We start from the raw sequence: 16,750 nt of genomic DNA on the forward strand, positions 1-16,750 counted from the left end.
TCTTCACAGTCCAACTGTCACACCCATACATGACCACAGGAAAAACCATAGCCTTGACTAGACGGACCTTTGTTGGCAAAGTAATGTCTCTGCTTTTGAATATACTATCTAGGTTGGTCATAACTTTCCTTCGAAGGAGTAAGCGTCTTTTAATTTCACGGCTGCAGTCAGCATCTGTAGTGATTTTGGAGCCCAGAAAAATAAAGTCTGACACTGTTTTCACTGTTTCCCCATCTATTTCCCATGAAGTGATGGGACCAGATGCCATGATCTTCATTTTCTGAATGTTGAGCTTTAAGCCAACTTTTTCACTCTCTACTTTCACTTTCATCAAGAGGCTTTTGAGTTCCTCCTCACTTTCTGCCATAAGGGTAGTGTCATCTGCATATCTGAGGTTATTGATATTTCTCCCGGCAATCTTGATTCCAGTTTGTGTTTCTTCCAGTCCAGCATTTCTCATGATGTATTCTGCATATAAGTTAAATAAGCCCGGTGACAATATACAGCCTTAATGTACTCCTTTTCCTATTTGGATCCAGTCTGTTGTTCCATGTCCAGTTCTAACTGTTGCTTCCTGACCTGCATACAAATTTCTCAAGAGGCAGATCACGTGGTCTGGTATTCCCATCTCTTTCAGAATTTTCCACAGTTTATTGTGATCCACACAGTCAAAGGCTTTGGCATAGTCAATAAAGCAGAAATAGATGTTTTTCTGGAACTCTCTTGCTTTTTCCATGATCCAGAGGATGTTGGCAATTTGATCTCTGGTTCCTCTGCCTTTTCTAAAACCAGCTTGAACATCAGGAAGTTCACGGTTCACATATTGCTGAAGCCTGGCTTGGAGAATTTTGAGCATTACTTTACTAGCGTCTGAGATGAGAGCAATTGTGCGGTAGTTTGAGCATTCTTTGGCATTGCCTTTCTTTGGGATTGGAATGAAAACTGACCTTTTCCAGTCCTGTGGCCACTGCTGAGTTTTCCAAATTTGCTGCTTTATAGACATTATCTTTTTAGATTCTGGTCATAATCCTCTTATTGTCCCCACTTCATACACAGGGAGACTAAGGCAGGTTAAGTGACTCTCCCAAATTTACATAGGAAGTTGCACATTTTGACCCAGGTCTCGGTATATATTGACCAACCCCTAGAGTGTCCTGTCCATAAGTCTTGACTCTTTAGTTTTGTGTGTGTGCTCAGTTGCTTGACATGTCCAACTCTTTGCAACCCTATGGACTGTAGCCTGCCAGGCTCCTCTTTCCATGGGATTTCCCAGGCAAGAATACTGGAGTGGGTTGCCATTTCCTATTTTAGGGGATCTTCCCAACCCAGGGATCAAACCCCTGTCTCTTGTGTCTCCTGCATTGGCATGAGGATTCTTTATCATTGTACCACCCGGGAAGGCCACTTCAGTTTTTGTGGCCCCTGAAAATTCAGATTCTGTTGGGAAAGTGAAGTCCTTCAACTTACCAGCTGCAGTGGTCTCTGTAGGGAGTAGTACAAGTTTATGAGGCTTGGGGAGAGGGTGACATTCAGGCAGTACCTCATAAGGTGGTGAAGGGAATGAAAAAAAAAGAAATGGTCCTGAAACCATTGGTCATCGAGTGTTTTACCCTTTGGCCTAAATACTACAAGTTTCAGAAAATGCAAGATCTAGAAGATATATATCATTTTTGTTTGAAATATTGGTTCCAGTAGTCACCCAAAACACTTTGGCTTTCAGCATAAAAAAATTATACCTGGAAATTTTAACCACGAGAAAGCTGAACAAGAACAGAGTCTGAGCTAGTCTGTTCAAGCCCAAAGAAAGGCCAAAAAAAAAAAAAAAAAAAGACTGCTCTACTTATAGCTCTGTGGCTCTGGACAAAATTTGGCTTCTTTTTTCCTCTCTTTGGTGTATGAGCATCTTTTGTCTTTAAGGAATCAGTACACCCTATTCTCAGTTCATGAGAACAGCCCTCTCCACTCTCCTGGCTCTAAGATTGGACACATGACTAGACCTGGTCAGTCAGTATATTCCATCCCTTTTGCCCCGTTCATTGGTTCTGGGAAGAGAATGTGACCCAAGTCAAGCCAATGAGATACTAATTTGGGTTTTTTATAGCAGCCATTTTAAAAGAGAATCTCTTTGAAGTAATCTAAGTGTCCATCAGCAGATGAATGGATAAAGAAGATGTGGTGTGTGTATACGTACACACACATATGGGCTTTCCTGGTGGCTCAGATGGTAAAGAATCCTCCTGCAATGCCAGAGACCCGGGTTCCATCCCCGGGTCTTGTCTGGAAGATCCTCTGAAGGAGGGAATGGCTACCTACTCCAGTGTACTTGTCTGGAGAATTGCATGGACAGAGAAGCCTGGTGGGCTACAGTCCATGGGGTCACAAAGAGTTGAACAAGACTGAGTGAGTAACACTTTCACTTTTCATATATATACATATGTAATGGATTATTACTCAGCCATAATAAAGAATGAAATAATGCCATTTGAAGCAATATGGATGGATCTGGAGATTATCATACTAAGTGAAGTAAGTCAGAGAAAGACAAACATATGATATCACTTACATGTTGAACCTAAAAAAAAAAAAATTGTACAAACGAACTTATTTACAAAACAGAAATAGACACACAAACATAGAAAACATATCTAAGGTTCAGTTCAGTTCAGTCGCTCAGTCGTGTCCGACTCTTTGTGACCCAATGAACCGCAGCACGCCAGGCCTCCCTGTCCATCACCAACTCCCGGAGTTTACCCAAACTCATGTCCATTGAGTCAGTGATGCCATCCATCCATCTCATCCTCTGTCGTCCCCTTCTCCTCCTGCCCCCAGTCCCTCCCAGCATCAGGGTCTTTTCCAAAGAGTCAGCTTTTCGCATGAAGTGGCCAAAGTATTGCAGTTTCAGCTTCAGCATCAGTCCTTCCAATGAACACCCAGGACTGATCTCCTTTAGCATGGACTGGTTGGATCTCCTTGCAGTCCAAGGGACTCTCAAGAGTCTTCTCCAACACCACAGTTCAAAAGCATCAATTCTTCAGCGCTCAGCCTTCTTCACAGTCCAATTCTCACATCCATACATGACCACTGGAAAAACCATAGCCTTGACTAAACAGACCTTTGTTGGCAAAGTAGTCTCTGCTTTTGAATATGCTATCTAGGTTGGTCATAACTTTCCTTCCAAGGAGTAAGCGTCTTTTAATTTCATGGCTGCAGTCACCATCTGCAGTGATTTTGGAGCCCCCCAAAATGAAGTCTGACACTGTTTTCACTGTTTCCCCATCTATTTGCTATGAAGTGATGGGACCAGATGCCATGATCTTTGTTTTCTGAATGTTGAGCTTTAAGCCAACTTTTTCACTCTCCACTTTCACTTTCATCAAGAGGCTTTTTAGTTCCTCTTCACTTTCTGCCATAAGGGTAGTGTCATCTGCATATCTGAGGTTATTGATATTTCTCCTGGCAATCTTGATTCCAGCTTGTGCTTCTTCTAGCACAGCGTTTCTCATGATGTACTCTGCATATAAGTTAAATAAGCAGGGTGACAATATACAGCCTTAACGTACTCCTTTTCCTATTTGGATCCAGTCTGTTGTTCCATGTCCAGTTCTAACTGTTGCTTCCTGACTTGCATATAGGTTTCTCAAGAGGCAGATCACGTGGTCTGGTATTCCCATCTCTTGAAGAATTTTCCACAGTTTATTGTGATCCACACAGTCAAAGGCTTTGGCATAGTCAATAAAGCAGAAATAGATGTTTTTCTGGAACTCTCTTGCTTTTTCGATGATCCAGCGGATGTTGGCAATTTGATCTCTGGTTCCTCTGCCTTTTCTAAAATCAGGTTGAATATCTGGAAGTTCATGGTTCATGTATTGCTGAAGCCTGGCTTGGAGAATTTTAAGCATTACTTTACTAGCACGTGAGATGAGTGCAATTGTGCGGTAGTTTGAGCATTCTTTGGCATTGCCTTTCTTTGGGATTGGAATGAAAACTGACCTTTTCCAGTCCTGTGGCCACTGCTGAGTTTTCCAAATTTGCTAGCATATTGAGTGCAGCACTTTCAAAGCATCATCTTTCAGGATTTGAAAGAGCTCAACTGGAATTCCATCACCTCCACTAGCTTTGTTCGTAGTGATGCTTTCTAAGGCCCACTTGACTTCACATTCCAGCATGTCTGGCTCCAGGTGAGTGATCACACCATCATGATTATCTGGGTCATGAAGCTCTTTTTTGTACAGTTCTTCTGTGTATTCTTGCCACCTCTTCTTAATATCTTCTGCTTCTGTTAGGTCCATACCATTTCTGTCCTTTATCGAGCCCATCTTTGCATGAAATGTTCCCTTGGTATCTCTAATTTTCTTGAAGAGATCTCTAGTCTTTCCCATGCTGTTGTTTTCCTCTATTTCTTTGCATAGATCGCTGAAGAAGTCTTTCTTATCTCTTCTTGCTATTCTTTGGAACTCTGCATTCAGATGTTTATATCTTTCCTTTTCTCCTTTGCTTTTTGCTTCTCTTCTTTTCACAGCTATTTGTAAGGCCTCCTCAGACAGCCATTTTGCTTTTTTGCATTTCTTTTCCATGGGGATGGTCTTGATCCCTGTCTCCTGTACAATGTCACGAACCTCCGTCCAGAGTTCATCAGGCACTCTGTCTATCAGATCTAGTCCCTTAAATCTATTTCTCACTTCCACTGTATAATCATAAGGGATTTGATTTATAATATGATTTAAAACCACTGAATGGTCTAGTGGTTTTCCCTACTTTCTTCAATTTCAGTCTGAATTTGGCAGTAAGGAGTTCGTGATCTGAGCCACAGTCAGCTCCCGGTCTTGTTTTTGCTGACTGTATAAAGCTTCTCCATCTTTGGCTGCAAAGGTTATAATCAATCTGATTTCAGTGTTGACCATCTGGTGATGTCCATGTGTAGAGTCTTCTTTTGTGTTGTTGGAAGAGGGTGTTTGCTATGACCAGTGCGTTCTCTTGGCAAAACTCTATTAGCCTTTGCCCTGCTTCATTCCGTATTCCAAGGCCAAATTTGCCTGTTATTCCAGGTGTTTCTTGACTTCCTACTTTTGCATTCCAGTCCCCTATAATGAAAAGGACATCTTTTTTGGGTGTTAGTTCTAAAAGGTCTTGTAGGTCTTCATAGAGCTGTTCAACTTCAGGGTTACTGGTTGGGGCATAGGCTTGGATTACTGTGATATTGAATGGTTTGCCTTGGAAATGAACAAAGATCATTCTGTCATTTTTGAGATTGCATCCAAGTACTGCATTTCGGATTCTTTTGTTGACCACGATGGCTACTCCATTTCTTCTGAGGGATTCCTGCCCACAGTAGTAGATATAATGGTCATCTGAGTTAAATTCACTCATTCCAGTCCATTTTAGTTCACTGATTCCTAGAATGTCGATGTTCACTCTTGCTATCTCTTGTTTGACCACTTCCAGTTTGCCTTGATTCATGGACCTGACATTCTAGGTTCCTATGCAATATTGCTCTTTACAGCAATAAAAAGGAGTGAAGTACTGATAAATGCTAAAACATGGATAAAACTTAAAAACAACATGCTAAGTGAAAGAAGCCAGACACAAAAGGCAACAGATATATGATTTCATTTATACGGAATGGCCAAAATAAGGAAATCCTTTGAGATGGAAGGCAGATTAGTGGTTTCCTGGGGGGCTGGACCTTGCTTCTATCACCAGTCACATCCACAACTGGGTATTGTTTTTGCTTTTGCTCCATCCCTTCATTCTTTCTGGAGTTATTTCTCCACTGATCTCCAGTAGCATACTGGGCACTTACCTACCTGGGGAGTTCCTCTTTCAGTATCCTATCATTTTGCCTTTTCATAAAGGTTACCAAAGAGGAAAGGGATAAATTAGGAATTTACAGATATACACTACTATATATAAAATAGAGAAACAATCTGAAAAATAATATATATATGTGTGTGTAACTGAATCACTTTGTGTAACAATTGTGTTAGTTTCAAGTGTACAGCAAAGTGATATATATATATATATATATATATTCTTTTTCACACTTTTCTATTATCAGTTATTATAAAATATTGAATATAGTTCTTGTGCTATCCTTGTTATTTATCTGTGGGTATTTGTTCTTAAAGCAATTAAGCAGTCATGATTCCCAATACAAACTGCAGGGTGTGCTATGAGAGAGAATTATAAGGGGCAATAAGAGATTATAAAGGCAAATGCAGTCAGAAAGGATTCTCTGATGAGATGACATTTGAGTTGCACTCTGAAGGCTTCCCAGGTGGCTCCAGCAGTGGAAAATCCAACTTTCAATGCAGAAATGCGGGTTTGATCCCCTGGAGTAGGAAGATCCCCTAGAGTAGGAAATGGCAACCCACTCCAGTATTCTTGCTTGGAGAATCCCATGGACAGAGGACCCTGGCGGGCTATAGTCCACGGGGTCGCAAAGAGTCGGCACTGAAGGTATCATTTCCATGAGCTTCAGGTGCCCGGGACCCAGAAGCAAGGTGATGAGAACCAGATCATTCTTGGTTTTAACTTGATCCTTAATCACCCCAGTTAACCACCACATAAAGCTGTTCGGACTTTACTGAAGAGTGTGGAATAACAGAATTAAACACAGGAGGATAAAAATGAAACTGTACCCTCATTTTGATAGTATCCAAGAGGAAAAATAAACCGCTCACAGTGTTTCTTGGCGCACTCTAGTTCCAAGCCTTACTCCATGTACTGAAGCCTGCCCTTTCTTCTCTCATGTGGACAAACATCTCCTCTCCAAGCACTGAAGGACAAAATCCCCACTTGTATTAGAAAAGCCCCTCTCCCTGCCCCCAGGATTTTTTTCCCCCTCTCTTTCCCTCCAGCAGAGTAATCACGGGACTCACTAACCCACAGGATGCAAAAAATATCATTAAGAAAGTAAAAAAACAATTCAGAGAATGGGAGAAAATATTCATAAATCATATATCTGATGAGGGATTTATAGCTAGAATATATAAAGAACTCATAACTCAAATAATAAAAAGATAACTCAATTTCAAAATGGGTTAAAGATTGGAACAGACAGTTCTACAAAGAAGATATACAAATGGCTAATAAGCACATGAGAACATCCTCAACATCATTAGTCATTGGAAAAATGCAACTCAAAACCTAATCTGCTAGGATGGCTATAATCAAAAGTCAGATAACAAGTGCCAGCAAGGATGTGAAGAAACTGGGAAACTCATTCACTGCAAGCAGGAAAATGGAAAACCGCTTGACAGTTTCTCAAAAAAATTAAGCATGGGGTGACCATATAACGTAGGAATTCCACTCCCCAGTATATATCCAGGAGAAATGAAAATATATGTCTGCACAAAAACACCTGTAAAAATGTTCACAGCAGCATTATTCATAATAGGAGAAAGGTGAAGACAACCAAATGTCCATCAACCAATGAATGGATAATTAAAATGGGGCACATTATTCAGCAATAAAAAGGAGTGAAGTACTGATAAATGCTAAAACATGAATAAAACTTAAAAACAACATGCTAAGTGAAAGGAGCCAGACACAAAAGGCAACAGATATACGATTTCATTTATATGAAATGGCCAGAATAAGGAAATCCTTTGAGATGGAAGGCAGATTAGTGGTTGCCTGAGGGGCTGGGAAGGGAGTTTGTGGGGAATGGAGAGTGACTACTAACAGGTGTTCCTTTTTAGATGAAAATATCTTAAAATTGATTGTGGGGATGGTTGCATAATTATGTGAGTATACTTAACAATGAGCTATACACTTTAAAGAGGGGTCTTGTATGATATGTGAATTATATCATGATGAAACTGTTCGCCTCAAAAAAGGGCTCACGGTATCTTCAGGGTGCTTCAGGGTGTGACTCAGAAGAGAGCTCACCAGGAAGAGGGCTCTAGCCCAGTCTAGGTACCTGGCTGCTCCCCACTTCAAAGGATGTGAGTAATCCGCCCACAGGCTCAGGGAGGGTTGGAGAACCGCTCCAGCCACAAATGCCATGGAAACAAAATGCTTCTAAGTACAGGCTGCTCTGATTCCCTGTCCACAGGAGGCCGTGGGAGTTATAGAGCAGTTTTAGGTTCACAGTGGAACTGAATGGAAGGTACAGGAGATTTCCTGTATCCGTCCTGCCCCCACACAAGACAAGAATAGCCTCCCCCATTATCAACATCCCCCACCATGTGTTACAATTAATGAACCTACACTGACACATCACAGTCAGGTAGAGTCCACAGTTTATATTAGAATTCACTCTTGGCTGTATACCTTCTATGTGCACGAGTGCTCAGTCATGTCTGACTCTTTGCAAGTTGCAACCCCATGGACTGTAGCCTGCTGGGGCTAGCCCATCAGGCTCCTCTGTCCATGGGATTTTCCAGGCAAGAATAGTGGAGTGGGTTGCCATTTCCTACTCCAGGGGATCTTCCCAACGCATGGATGGAATCACATCTCTTGCATCTCCTGCATTGGCAGGTGGATTCTTTATCACTGTGCCACTTGGGAAGTCCCGTACATTCTATGAGTTTGGTCTAATTTACAGTGACATTCATCAAGTGTTATGTTTAGTATCATACAGAGCAGCTTCACTGTCTTAAAAACCCTTCATCTATTCATCCCCTACATCCCCCTCACCCCACCCCCCGGAACCACAATGGGATGCTTTTAAGCAGAAACTTAAAAAAAAAATCCTTGGAAGTCCTCCCTGGCTCAGGAGTTGTAGGGCCTACTGTGTACAAAGCCATCACAGGGCCATTCAATGACCTACCTGTAGCTACAGAAAGACTAGCAGAAGCTATGAAATGACTACTCTTCTATCTTTTGGACAGTGTCTTTCTTTCTCTTGCACAAGGCAAACTCCAAGACTAGGTGGGGCATGTGTGGACCTTTAGATACGTTTGCCCCGGTACTGTTACAGGCTTTCCTCGTGGTTCAGGCTGTAAAGAGTCTGCATGCAATGCAGGAGACCCAGGTTCAATCCCTGGGTTGGTCCCCTGGAGAAGTGAATGGTTACTCACTCCAGTGTTCTTGCCTGGAGAATTCCACGGACAGAGAATCCTGCTGCTACTGCTAAGTCACGTCAGTCGTGTCTGACTCTGTGTGACCCCACAGACGGCCACCCACCAGGCTCCTCCATCCCTGGGACTTTCCAGGCAAGAACACTGGAGTGGGTTGCCATTTCATTCTCCAATGCATGAGAGTGAAAAGTGAAAGTGAAGTCGCTCAGTCATGCCCGACTCTTAGTGACCCCATGGACTGCAGCCCACCAGGCTCCTCTGTCCATGGGACTTTCCAGGCTAGAGTCCTGGAGTGGGTTGCCAGTGCCTTCTCCGCAGAGAATCCTGGTGGGCTATATAGTCCATGGAGTCACAGAAGATGGACATGACTAACACTTTTACTTTTTTCACTGCATAGGAAAAGATCTAGCAGGATACAGCTAAACTGTTACTCATTACAATGAGTTGTGGGATTTGGTTTCGAAGGAGGGACGTGGTGAGGAAGAGAACTTCCCTTTAACTTTATACAGATTTGACATTTGAAAAAAATTTACAATGAGCATGCATTACATTATATTTCACATTTAAAAAGACAAAAAAGCACCTTTCTTTACTGAAGTGTTGGCAGAGTTTAACTATGTGGAGAAATTAAAGATGATTTTATTCTTTTATTTGCGCTTTTCTTTTTTAGCCTCGAGTTTCTATAAGAAACACGTATTTATTGCTTTAGCAAAAGTTATTTTTAACTGTCACTTAAAAAAAAAAAAAAGCAAAAGATAAACAGAGTCCAGTTGCCCTGGTTTCCAAGGCCTCCCCACCCTTGCCTGCCTGGGCCTGGGTTTTGCGTAGGAACTGTCCTCCCAGACTCACCCTTAAGGCAGAACTCACCAGGGAAGCTGAGTCAGCACTTCTGCGGAGGCCTGCAGGGAGTCAGGCCTGCTCACTGGAGCAGATAAGTCATGGCCTTGCTCCCACTGGATTTTTGTTCTGTTGAAGCAACTGGCATGAGGGTTCTGAGGCAGCTCTGGAAACAGCTTTTCTTCCAGAAGGCCTGATTTTTGCCTTATCTGGTCTAGGAGGTGCTGGATAAATGCTCACTTGAATTATGAGAGAGAGAGAGAGAGAGTGGGAAGGGCTAGGGGTGTGTCATGGAGTCCAAGTTCATACTGCTCACACACACAACAGGCCAATAAATCGAGAGAGGAGGTTCTGGGCCAAGGAACAGCAACTTTATTTGGAAAGCCCGCAGGCAGAGAAGACTGAAGAAGGCAATGGCACCCCACTCCAGTACTCTTGCCTGGAAAATCCCATGGATGGAGGAGCCTGGTAGGCTGCAGTCCATGGGGTCGCTGAGGGTTGGACACGACTGAGGGACTTCACTTTCACTTTTCACTTTCATGCACTGGAGAAGGAAATGGCAACCCACTCCAGTGTTCTTGCCTGGAGAATCCCAGGGACGGGGGAGCCTGGTGGGTTGCCGTCTATGGGGTCGCACAGAGTCGGCCACGACTGAAGTGACTTAGCAGTAGCAGCAGAGAAGACAGTGGACGAGTGTTCCAAAGAACCACCTTATTCGAGTTAGAATTCAGGTTTCTTTTATCCTAAAAGAGGAGGCGGGGGATGGCTGGTTGTTGCAAATTTCTTGGCACCAGAATCCTTTGTTCTTACAATTGTTCATGTGGGTCAAGTCAAAAAGTTCCCATAAACCTCCAACAGGACAAATGTTATTCTCTGTTCTGCAACTTTCTCTTGCCTTATGAATGGAAGCATGTTATACCTTTAAAGATCAGAGCCTTGAGAAGGGGATATCCTGTATATTTTGGGTTGTAGGCAGCAACCTTTTACAAAGATGCAGAGCCATTGTGACTGAGTACAAGAGACAGAACACAAAGGTTAGAGCTAAAGGAATAGATTCAATATGGAGTCAGGTTTGTTCTTCACTGCTACAGTTCCTGCTAGCAAATGGTCCAACTACTGGAGAAGACTTTGAGTCATTTGTTGGGGGATTACTCAAAGAGGGGCTTCTCTGGTGGCTCAGATGGTAAAGACTCTGCCTGCAAGGCAGGTAGACCTAGGTTGGGTCCCTAGGTCAGGATGATCCCCTGGAGAAAGGAATGGCTACCCACTCTTAATATTCTTGCCTGGAGAATTCCACGCATGGACAGAGGAGCCTGGTGGGCTACAGTCTATGGGGTCCCAAAGAGTGGGACACAACTGAGCAGCTAACACGGTCACTCACTTTACCCAAAGAGATCTCTGCTTCCTCCTTGTGGCCACACTGGGTGATCTTTCAGAAGAGTTGAACAAAATGAATTCTGGGTGGCAGGAACTGGAAGTTGATGTGTGATGTATTTGCTCTGAATTTACTGCATTTTATTTTTATAAGGAAAACCACCATTTTGGTTCCCAATATGTATTCAAGATCTTACACAAAATATTTCAGATAATTGAGTTTTGGTCCTCATCTTTCTCCTCTTCATTTTTGATTAATCTGTAAGTAGCAATTTGTAACTTCGCTTTTAGCAACTAGACATAACCAAGCACGTAGATTATTCTTCAAATATTTTTGGTGAGATATTTCAAATACCTTTTGGAAAAAGGCAGAATTACAATAATTTTGCTTTGCTTCTTCTATTGTTACAACCCCTCCACCAGGATTCCCAGCTTTCCCATTCACTTAGATTCTTTCCTGAAAAAAAACTACTCAAAATTGGCAGCATCCTTGATTCCATCTTCTCCAGGGTTGGTACAGTTCAAGGTAAATTTAGGACAGGATCTGCTACCTTTTTTTGTTGACGCGCTTCCCCACAGGCTTTTTCACCGGCTCCATGGCGGCAGTGGAGGCAGAAAAGGCTACAGTGTTTTTAATATCTCACTGAAAATAGTCTTCTACGTGGAGAACACTGGATCTTGGAAGCGTCAGGAATGCTGGCTCTACCTGGGGCAGCTAACACAAATTTTTTAGCCTCTCTGAGCCTCAGTTCCCCGTTCTGTAAAACAAAGTGGATACTCGTGATGACCGAGGGAGCCTACACAAGTCAATGATCTGTAAAAGCGTTCAGTGATATTCCTTCCTGGAATCACAGTGGCAAGTGCCAGGCCATGGGGCCGCCCAAGCCTGCAGAAGGACTAGAGAGTCCGCAGGATGGGGACCCTTAGTTCCCCGAAAACTGGGTGCCGCGCGGATCTGCAGCTCGGCCCTGAGCAAGCGCCAGTGCAACACTGCCCCCACGTGGTCGTAGGCAATATGCCGCCTCACGGAAACCCAAACGCAAACAGATGACGATTGACTATTAACATTTTGGAACTCCTTTTTTTCCTTTTTCATGCTGCGTCTCGACTGTATTTACTACTGCGGATAACGAGAGCACTCCGATTCCGAAGCCCAGAAGGAAGCCACGAGGTGAGTACGTGGAAACTGGCGCCAGAGACGCCAGGCTGATATCTGGCAAACGTAGAACAATGGAGGCAGGGTTTGTAGAGAGCGAGGCGCCGCGTCATGAGACTAATATAGTACGTGTGGAACACCCTGTGAGCGGGAGGTAGCGTGGCCGAGTGGTCTAAGGCGCTGGATTTAGGCTCCAGTCATTTCGATGGCGTGGGTTCGAATCCCACCGCTGCCACACCTTGTGGGTTTCACTTTTTCAATTTCTGAATCATCCTCTCCCAGTTACTCTTAGCATTTTTTTGGTGTGTGTTTGTTTTTTAACCTTCTGACGCTCTTTTTTCTTTTTTAAAAATGGAATGAGGAAGGGAGGGGGAAAGGAGAAAACTGCAGCTCGGGGCACCTCACTCCGTTAGCCTAATACACAAACCCACGAATCCTGCTACCTAAAAGTACGAAAATGTCTCCCTATTTTCATAATAAAGCATCTGAGATACTTTAAGAAGCTCTCATCAGACTGCACCTTTGGTTTAAGGCTTCAAAGCCTGAGGCCCAGGGAGTGGGCATCTTTACCTTTCAGCGACAGAGATTAGGTGGGGGGGGATTTTAATCAAGACTTCACTTAGGAAGGGTCCCTTTCTGGCCTCTCTGGTCTGCAGAGAGCTCAGGCTGACTCCATAAATCCCTGTTGGTAGAAACTGTGTCAGGGGACCTTACGGAGGGTCTGGGGGCTCGAGAGCCCGCCCCAGCCGGGCTTATCAGCCTAGAGGTCCCAGCTTCACTGATCCACCTCCTGCCTAGTTTTTGTGCTTGTTTATTTACTCATTCAACAACAATTTATGAAGGGCCTACTATTAATATTTAGTCCTGGATTGGGCTTTCTAGGTGGCTCAGTGGTAAAGAATCTGCCTGCCAATGCCGGAGATGAAAGAGACACGGGTTCAATCCCTGGGTCGGGAAGATCCCATGGAGAAGGAAATGGCAACCTGCTCCAGTATTCGTGCCTGGGACACTCCATGGACAGAGGAGCCTGGCTGGGCTACAGTTCATGGGGTTGCAAAGAGTCGGACACGAAAACAGGAAGATCAACCTGAGGCTAAAGAGGAACGGGGCAGGTCTTGACACGCACGAAGTTCACAGCCACTGAACTTTCTTCTATTATACCTGATAATTAAGCAGCATGAGGAAGCTGATCCCTCAGAGATTACATTTAGTCATTATATCTCCTTTGACTTCTGTTGGCTGTGACAGCTTCTTAAACTTTCCTTGTTTTTGATGACCCCCGAGTTCTGAGTAAGACATTTTGTAGAAAGTTTCTCAATTACTTTGATTTCTTTTCATAATTAGTATTTGGGGACTTAGAATCTTAAGGGATTTTGAAAGGAAGACCGCAGAGGTAAAGCGCCATTCTCTTCCACATCAAGAGTACAGTCTATCAGGACTTCTCTGGAGGTCCAGTGGTTAGGACTCTGCCCTTCCAGTGCAGGGGGTGGCAGGCTCTATCCTTGGTGGGGAACTAATATCCCCCAAGTATGGCTAAAAAAAAAAGTACACATTATCCACATGACTTGTTCCTGTTGATGTTAACCTTGATCACCTGGCTGAGGTCTTATTTGCGGGTTTCTCCACTGGAAAGTCACCCCCCCCCCCCAGTACTGTATGCTTTGGAATGAAGTCACTGTATACACTTAAAAAAAATTTTTTTTTATTGGAGTCTAGTTGATTTACAACGTTGTGTCACTGTTTGCTATAGGGCAAGGTGAATCAATTATACGTACACATATATCCACTCTTTTTCAGATTCTATTCCCACGTAGGTCATTGCAGAGTACTGAGTAGAGTTCCCTGTGCTATTGCAGTAGGTTCTTATTAGTTACCTATTTTATATATAGTAATGTGGAGTTGTGATATTAAGGGTGAAATGTTTACATCAGTTAATTGAAATACTATACAAAGAAATTGGTCTCTTCCCTCATTTACTAAATTTATTTATACCATTATGGACTCCTGGATATTCATTTTGGGACATAATCCAGTAATAATTTGTTCAAAGTGTTGTATCTTTAGCCACTGGGAGCTCTTACAGCTGGCTCAGGTGTCCTTTGAAATACCTCCATCATTGCGTGGTGGTTGTTTTTAAACACTTCTCACTTTGTGGCACCAAAAGATGCTCCAGGTTCATCTCACATGTTTCCTGTTCCAGAGTTTGCCGTTTATCTTAGGCGTCATGGGCCCTTTTTTGGAGAATGGTATAAGGAAACAAGATCTGGGTACAAGATGTAGTCTAGATACCAAGGTATTATTGCTTCTGCTGCTGCTGTTGCTGCTGCTAAGTCGCTTCAGTCGTGTCCGACTCTGTGCGACCCCATAGACCGCAGCCCACCAGGCTCCTCCGTCCCTCAATTGATAAAATAATGAAATTTCCCAGGTGGCTCACGGGTAAAGAACCTACCTGCAATGTAGGAGACGTGGGTTCAATCCCTGGGTCGGGAAGATCCCCCGGAGATGGAAATGGCAACTTACTCCAGTATGCTTGCCTGGGAAATTCCATGGACAGAGGAGCCTGGAGGCCTACAGTCTACGGGGTCTCAAAAAGAGCTGGTCACAATTTAGCCACTAAATAACGACAACAAATGCTTAAAAAATAAAAGGAATAGAGTCACAGATGTAGAAAACAAACTTATGGTTATTAGAGGCGAAGAGGGGAGAGATAAATTGGGAGACTGAGATTGACATACTACATATAAAATAGATAATAAGGACCTACAGTATAGCACAGGAAACTCAATACTCTAACAACTTATACAGGAAAAGAATCTTAAAAAGGTGGATATATGTATATGGATAACTAATTCACTTTGCTGTACACCTGAAACTAACACAACATTGTAAAACAACTATTCCCCAATAAAAATTTAAAATGAAATAAAATATGAAAAGTATTAAAAAAAAAAAAGAAACTCATGAAGGGTGGGTTATCTGGGAAGCCTCTAAAACCCTCATGGGGGCTTGGTTTCTCTGCTGGGTGGAGGTGCCACCTCCTTTCCCATTGGTTAAAGACACTTGAGAGGAAGGAAGCTTTCTGATATAGTGACCTATACTGCCACCATCCGAGGGTTTAGACATTTTACTACCAGGGAAAGAGATGATTTAGAGAAACTCAGAAAACAAAGAAATTGATTTTGCTTTTGAGTTTCACAAGCTAAGGTTTGTCAGTAGAGAAAAGATTTACATTATGTCAACAGTAAAAGCCTATTTTCCTTCTGCTAAGAACAGATTTCTCAGAGAAAGTCAGAGAGGAAGGTGAATTTAAATGCAAGCATGTTACTGAGAAGAAAGAAATCCCAAGGGCTGCCAGTCCCAACTGGTCCAAGGTTTGTGGATCTGAGACTGAGATATGTCTCAGAGCTCAACCCAAGCCTTGGTCAAGGAGCAGAAAAGCAGAAATAACCTATGGGTCATGTTTAGGCCAGTGGGCCTGGGGCATCTCATCCACTTGCAGAGCAGTAACCCCCACCTTCCTCCACTCTTTCAAGTTAGACAACCCCAGTTTCTTCATTTAAAAATGAGAATAATAATAAGCCCTGTGTAAGAGTGGTCCTGAGAATTAAGTATTAGAGCATACAGATGAAAGCTCTTTCAAACTGTCAAGCATTAAGTATAAAGGATGAATCGTAAACAAAACATAAAGAATTATTGTTTTAAAAAATTATATGCACACATGCAATTCAACATAGTAAATAGGAGCACACATTTTTGAACTGCTTCACAAATTTTCTTAATTGTTCAGCAGAGAACACCCCACTAATACTCATACTGGGGCCATGTTGGCCCTAACTAACATATTTACTCCTCCCCATAACAGGTTTCTTTAGGTTTGTGATGGTTTCCTTCTCTGCTAGGATCCATAGTTTTATCAGCCAGTTCCACCTGTGTATATTATGATATATACACAGGTGTATATTATGATATATACACAGGTGTATTTACACACTAATATTTTGGTAACCACAATTGAAACCAAGATAATAGGGAGGCACTGCGTCTGTGGAGAGCAGGGCTGGATTAAGAAATATTGTGGTTTAAACATTAAAGACTATGGTGATCACTACTGGCCCCCTCAGGAACAAATAGAAGCAATACTAAATAAAAAAAGTATGACCAATTAATTTCTAAAAATGCCCATTATAATTTACTGCTATTTTCCCCAGAGATTCGATTCGTTTTTTAATTTTTTTAATTTATTTTTAATTGGAGAATAATTGCTTTACAATATTGCCTTGGTTTCTGCCATACAACAGATTCAGTTCTTTAAAAAGGGTGTGGTTTTTTTTTTTTTTGAGATTTAATTGATATGTAACAT

The 16,750-nt window shown here is 42.6% G+C and overlaps 1 protein-coding gene, 1 long non-coding RNA gene, 1 other non-coding gene and 1 pseudogene across 3 annotated transcripts in view; 2 read left to right on the top strand and 2 right to left on the bottom strand.

Moving 5' to 3' along the window:
* Nucleotides 1-10,122, bottom strand: part of EEF2K (eukaryotic elongation factor 2 kinase) — an 83,586-nt gene extending 73,464 nt beyond the window's left edge. The window contains exon 1 of the mRNA XM_086375359.1: nucleotides 9,891-10,122. The gene's annotated coding sequence lies outside the window, so the exon portion shown is untranslated. The remainder of the gene's footprint in view (nucleotides 1-9,890) is intronic.
* A 1,319-nt stretch (nucleotides 10,123-11,441) lies between these two features.
* Nucleotides 11,442-11,929, bottom strand: LOC147345284 (large ribosomal subunit protein eL22 pseudogene; annotated as a pseudogene).
* Nucleotides 11,930-12,240: 311 nt separating this feature from the next.
* LOC147345285 (uncharacterized) lies at nucleotides 12,241-14,091 on the top strand. The gene is made up of 2 exons (XR_015154643.1): nucleotides 12,241-12,405; nucleotides 13,273-14,091. It is a non-coding gene; the product is annotated as an uncharacterized LOC147345285 (long non-coding RNA).
* Nucleotides 12,544-12,625, top strand: TRNAL-UAG (transfer RNA leucine (anticodon UAG)). The gene has a single exon. It is a non-coding gene; the product is annotated as a tRNA-Leu (tRNA).
* Nucleotides 14,092-16,750: the final 2,659 nt, after the last annotated feature.

Source organism: Bos grunniens, chromosome 25 (genome assembly GCF_055505025.1).
Source record: "Bos grunniens cultivar Pamir isolate PY7600 chromosome 25, Bosgru_T2T1.0, whole genome shotgun sequence".
NCBI classification, from domain to species: Eukaryota; Metazoa; Chordata; class Mammalia; order Artiodactyla; family Bovidae; genus Bos; species Bos grunniens.